The 6,000-nt window shown below is 42.6% G+C and overlaps 1 protein-coding gene across 5 annotated transcripts in view; it reads left to right on the top strand.

Annotated features, from left to right (window-relative positions):
• The first annotated feature begins 442 nt into the window (after positions 1-442).
• nrxn2a (neurexin 2a) overlaps positions 443-6,000 on the top strand; it is a 159,588-nt gene continuing 154,030 nt past the window's right edge. The window contains exon 1 of one of the 5 annotated variants that reach the window (XM_088088851.1): positions 443-838. The gene's annotated coding sequence lies outside the window, so the exon portion shown is untranslated. The remainder of the gene's footprint in view (positions 839-6,000) is intronic. The other 4 variants (XM_042499087.2, XM_088088849.1, XM_088088848.1 and 1 more) reach the window with 4 other exon arrangements.

The following is a 6,000-nucleotide window of genomic DNA, read 5'->3' as shown; positions in this document are numbered from 1 at the left end:
AAATGCCCCCAAATTCTCAAACCAAGTGAATGTGTAGGAATAACTTGAGTAAGAATGAGTGAGCGGCTCCACATCATGGAGGCACACCTTGTGAAACTTAGGTCACAATTACCAATCATGGTACAAAAGGGGCCGGCAGTGTGAGTCAGAGAAGAATAATGCACTTATTTTCATAAAGTTTTTCAACAGCGCCTTACATTGCGCCTTGCTCAAGGACACTTGGGCAGCATGAAGCGAGGGCAGGGTGGGGTTGATGAACCTCTTCCCACTGCTCCTTCCGCCTTTTTTCTTTCCAATAAGACGCCACTCCTATGTTGAGATGCTCTTTATAATCTGATCCCAGGCTTTATATACTACCTGCTTTACTACCAAAGGTTACGATTCTGTGGTTAAACGCCGTTTAATCCTCCATGGCAACGCTGCTGTTAGTTTGATGGGGAGCAGGATTGGTCAACGGCAGCTGACCGCGCCCTCAACCCATATAAGCTACCTACCAAACTATTACCATCAAGTGTCGGGGGAATGACGGCTCTGCTGCTGCCGCTGCTGCTGCTGCTGCTGCTGCTGCTGTCGGTGCGGCGGAGGAGAGAAAGCATCTTTGTCTGTACGGAGAAGCTCTGGGCTTCCCTCTCTGCCTGCCTCCATCGACACAGCAACATCTAAAAGATAAGAATCCTATCTGAAGACTAGAGGTCGCATATTCATCTGCCGCATTCATCTCTGCTCAATTTAGGATTTTTTTTTTCTCCCCCCTCCTTTTCCTCTTTTGTGCTTTGGCTGGAATAATCAAACCCCCTTCGCGCCGTGTCCATGTGTCGGATCGCTGGATGATGCACAGGTAAAGACACCTCCTACACAGAGACGACCTTATGGATAATTAGCTTTAAAGCGTGCTGCGGTACAAAGGAAGATAAGCGGTGCTGTGTGTGTGTGTGTGTCTGTGCGCGCGTGTGTGTGTGTGTTTTTCAATGTCAGTGGTCCGGGATTGTTTGTATTCCAATTCGGGGGGGGGGGGGGGGGGTTGGAGCTGCTGCTCACCAATTATTGACACTTGTCTTGAGGTGTCTCTTTTGTAGATTTCACTTAATGCAGCTGGAGATAATCAGCTTTCAACCTCAAGCATCTTTGGTGTGTGTTTACAGTCAGTTGAGGTGGGTGGAGGAGAGGTATGGTTTCCAAATTCAACACGGTTGCGGATGAGGTCGCTTAATTGCGTGCCGGAAGACATGTCCTGTGGTAGGGGGCTACAGCACCTACAGTGGTGGCTTTGCCTTGGAATAAAAGGCTGCAGCCCCAGCAAAAATATGGAAACCTATTGTTTGATTGTGCCAGATGCCACATGCCGGGTTCATTTTTAATATATGTGAAAGTGAAGTTAAGGTGGTCTTTGCAGCGTGCAGGGCCCTTGTCTCTGAGATGCTTGAGGTAGCCTATTTATTATTGAGAGGGATTTCATGTTCTGTGCCAAAGGATTGGACAGTTTAAAGATAGAGACAGACACACAGAGGGGGAAACAGGAGTTGAGTCAAGCAGATGCCACATCATCTGCAACAAAAGGAGACAGACTTCACTGTCTTAATGTTATCCTAAAATAGAGGGAGAAGTTGTGACTTGGAAAGAAAAAGGTATCTTACCTGTGTGATAATGTTTCTTAAAACCTGCAGCCCAGTATCCACGCCCCCATAAGAAGCTGCTGCCTCCATACAGCACATCATCTGGCTCCAGTTCAGCTGGGGCCGACCACTGAGGAGGTGGTGATGTTGGAATTAAAGCTCCAAATGTTGAAAATGTTTTGAGAAAGACAGTCCACAATCATTTGTAACACTGCATATTTTGAGTGGAGGGATGTGAATGAGCAGTTGACTTCAATCATTGTCTGTTGTTTTTGGATTGCACAAATTGGTGCAGACTTTTAATGTTATAATGTTCAAGGATGTGTTATTTTATTTATTCATTTGTATGTTGCTTGAAATGGCAGTGAGTCAATGGGGGGAGGTGCCGAGGATTCTGAGCTACACCCCTGCACATCCACACACTGCTGCCCTTCCTGTAAACCTATTTGCTTTGCAAATTCTCTTCCAACAGTAAGACTGCACATTTTGTAACCCACTTCTGCGGGTAGGGAACCCTCTGCATTCACAGCTCAGATTTCCTGCTCACCTGAATTAGGTGACCACCTCAGCTTGGCTGTTGCCTGCTATCTTTCAGCACCTCACTCGTGGACAGCACACAAGTGTTGCGTCTCACATCCGTCGCACGCTCTCTCATTACCACTCGCTGTTTGGCTGCACTCTTAAATCCCTGCCGGTTCAGCTGACAGACTCATTTAAATGCTGTTGCATTCTTTGGTAAGCCACTTGGTTTCCTAAATGAGAGCCACGCTGACAACAAGGAAGTCATGGCTCGCAGTGCTCAAAACAATATACTTGTGCGATGCTGTGCATGACTTTTTGTGCATATAGTGTTGTTATGGTGATATTTTTTTAAGGCAGAAATACAACAGCAGGGTGTGTCAGACTGTTGGCTTTTTTTTTTGTTTTGAAATACTGCATTTTATTTTCCTCCGGTCATGCTTCATTTATGTTCGCAGCTGAGTGTAATTCACGTGTTTATTTTTGTATCTCATCTGCTCTATTTTGACACAGGATACAAGCCACTGCCAAGATTTTACTCACCACTCAGTATTTTTGGTGCCTTCAGTGCCATCTTCACCACACTCGTGTTGCTTCTGTCTGACTCACAAGACATCTGTCTCCATCACTGCTTCCAATGAGATTTAAGGGTTTGGGCAGAGTTAGCATTTCAAATCAGGAAAATGGTGTCATTGTTTCTACAACAGCAGCTAATACATTACTGGTAATAGATAATGTTACAAATTAATGTATAGCTCTAAGCATCATGTTGCTTTGCGTACAGCTTAATTCTTTCAGCCATTATCTGCACTCATGTGACTTTTCCTGCTGCTGAGAATGAAAAGAAAATAATATTTGGAATTAAGATATCTGGTACAAAGCACCAGCCAATATGCAAAGAGAGATGGATGATTGGATGACACAAAGGCGGAGACTGCTTGAAATAACGACAGGGCAGGAGTTGACATGGTGTGTGTGTATGTGTGTCACAGCTCAATAGCTTCAGCATGCTTACTGAGGAAGTGGAAGGTTACAGATATTGTGTGGCATTGCGAATCGTGTCGCTTCCTCTCTATCATACCCCATCAAGGTCATATCCACAGACTGAAAGTGGTGGCCCTGGCCTTTTCCACTCCTGGCTCTGGCAGAGGAATGGGGCCCGCGGACCACTGCTGCTTCTAATCAGGGCTGACGCGTGACTCAGTTGCATGCCAGCTGCACAGCCAAACAGGGATTATGTCCCTGGATGGTGAAGACAAAAAAAAAAAGGTCACCGTTGAGATCTTTGTCTCTCTACACCTTTGGCGAGTTTGGGTTATTTCATTATTTTTGCATTATTTCGAATGAAAACGAAATACTTAAATAACACACAATATCAGTCATATAGCTGCGAGCCTTGGAGTCAGAGTTTTGACACCGGCGGCACACTTTTGGTTAAGTTACAATCTGGGTCATTGTGCCACTTGTTTTTAAGAGTAGATACAAGGTTGTAAAAAAGTATTAAAGTCCAGATATGGACACCCACATTTCTCGGAAAAATGAATTCTCCATATACAGTGGCAACAGTCTTGGAAAGCTTGATTGATATTGTTATATATCTGTGAAATAATAGTCAGTAAAATTGCCAGTTATTTTCACCACAGGTGGTGCAGTAGGTGGAATGGAGCGGAAGGTGGTCTATAATTTTCTGTAAGCAGAATGCTACTCAGGATTCAGCGCAGGTTGCTACATTGGAGCCTGTCATACTGGGAGACGCGGTGACAGAAATGTTCTTTGAAAAGCTCAGCTGTGATTTATTAAATATGTGCATGACAAAAAGGTACCAGATCAAATTTCAGCCCAAGACAATGAGCCACTATGAAAAGCGAACAAAGTTACTTGTGTATTTCTTTTTCAGTTTTCTTTTTTTTTTGTTATTGACAAGCTCAACTTTAAATATCCCTCATCTCGTTTCAGTGAACCAGGAAGTAGAAAAATCAGATATCACAGTATTTTTGGCTTAATAACTTGTTACCAATATTATGAAGATATTGTAAGGATGGTGCTTTCACCTAGTATTTACACAATGCGATTTTTGATAAATGATCATTATTGTGGGCATCATTACAAAGGCCTTGTTCAGATTGTCAGCCTGTACTGTGTTTTTTTCACAGATTGATTTTGGGAGGTCTGGCCAGCAAAAAACCCTGAACCAAAACAACAGAAAAAAAAAGCAAAAAAAAAAAAAAACCAAACACAAACAAAACACATGAAAATGCAAATTTTTGATCCAAACCACATTCAGAGGTGGTTGAAATGCGATTCCAATTGGATTTTAACAGATGGATCTCAATCAGATGCTCTGGCCGCTTAAATCAAATTTCAAAGTGTCTTGAAATGCAACACAGATCCATGCTGCCACTAGCTGAGTGCTAAAGACGACAACATGCAGAACAACAAACCATAGACAGACGCCGAAATAAATTGTTTGGAGGGCATCTAGTGCCAAAAATGTTGTCAATTCCTATAGACCCCCCCCCCCCCATATTAAAATGCCCAACTTTACAGCAGAAATACACATGTTAATGGCCTGATGCCAAAAAAGCAAACAAACAACATTTTGGTCTCTATAGTTAATTTCCACATTCATGACAACTGTATTGTGCTGAATTTTTCAGTGACTCACCCCTTTACATTTTATTAAGGCTTAAAGTTACACAATTATAAGCCGGACCACTTGGAGTGACAGGCTGTCTGCCAATACAGTCCTGAGCTTCTCAGTTGCATCCAATCCTCGCTCCTCCACACTACCAGCCTCTCACCCAAATATGGTCCCTTCAGGCCCCAAAAAAAGCAATATGGTGATGGCCGAAGTCCACGAATAGGTGACATGAAGGCAGCTGCGTCCATTATTCATCCAGTCTATGATTAAGCCAAGTGATACAACAGCTGGAACAGTCTGACAAGTTCTGAAAATCAAATCACTTTACTGTAAATCAGCCTTTAAAACCTGGAAAACACAACACGTACCATATAATGATATCCATATTCTTATCACGTCTTGATATTATATCGATATATTGCCTAGTCAGAGTCACACATATAATAAGTCAGACACTAGCACATCCAGGGTCTTTATTTCAGGAATATTGGCACATTTTCTACTGCTTAATTCACAGCGTTACTCTAGCTAAAAGCTCATTTGGATACAGCAGACACAACAACTGATGGTTGACGCCATGGTCTCCAAATAGCTTCTAGTCTTTATTAAGAGGATATTGTAGACCAGTAATAAGAAAGAAAAACAGAAATGAAGTAATGTAAGTGTTCATAATCACGCACTTTAACGTTGCACAGCTCTGTTGTAATTCGACCAAAATAGCATACAGAATAATGAGTTCTTAGAGTGCAGATAAAAGCCCCTGAAGGTGATATTTCTAATAAGCATTCACTATTAAACTTAAGATACGTGACCCAGCAGTTAAAGAAAGCGAGGTTGTCTTTCTGTTCCATTCAGGTGTCTTTGGCACACTCAGAAGTGTTGCATAGCATTGCAAATGTAAGTATTTCAGCTCATCCATTGTTGTTACTGTGTGACAGCATGAGAAAAGGAAGCTGAAACTGCACTGTTAACCAAAATATGCCCAGGCAGCATAATCAGTGCCCTTAGAGATATAAAACACAGTATCACCCTGTCAGGATATACATTATGCAGTTACAGTGCTCAGAAGACGGCAACGCAACCGGGCCCAAATCTTACTACACAGCACTGATAGGGAGAATCTGTACGAGTCTGTGTGCTCTAGTTACTGTATCATCTTGAATCTGCATTTCAACTTCGATACAAGTAGAGTTAAGCGTTGTACTGTAGGACTAGATATCATTTGGG

This window comes from Plectropomus leopardus, chromosome 15 (genome assembly GCF_026936395.1).
Source record: "Plectropomus leopardus strain MGB_pleo_1.0 chromosome 15, ASM2693639v1, whole genome shotgun sequence".
Lineage (NCBI taxonomy): Eukaryota > Metazoa > Chordata > Actinopteri > Perciformes > Serranidae > Plectropomus > Plectropomus leopardus.
Note: the sequence above shows the minus strand (reverse complement) of the source record. Positions and strands in the feature narration are given on the sequence as shown.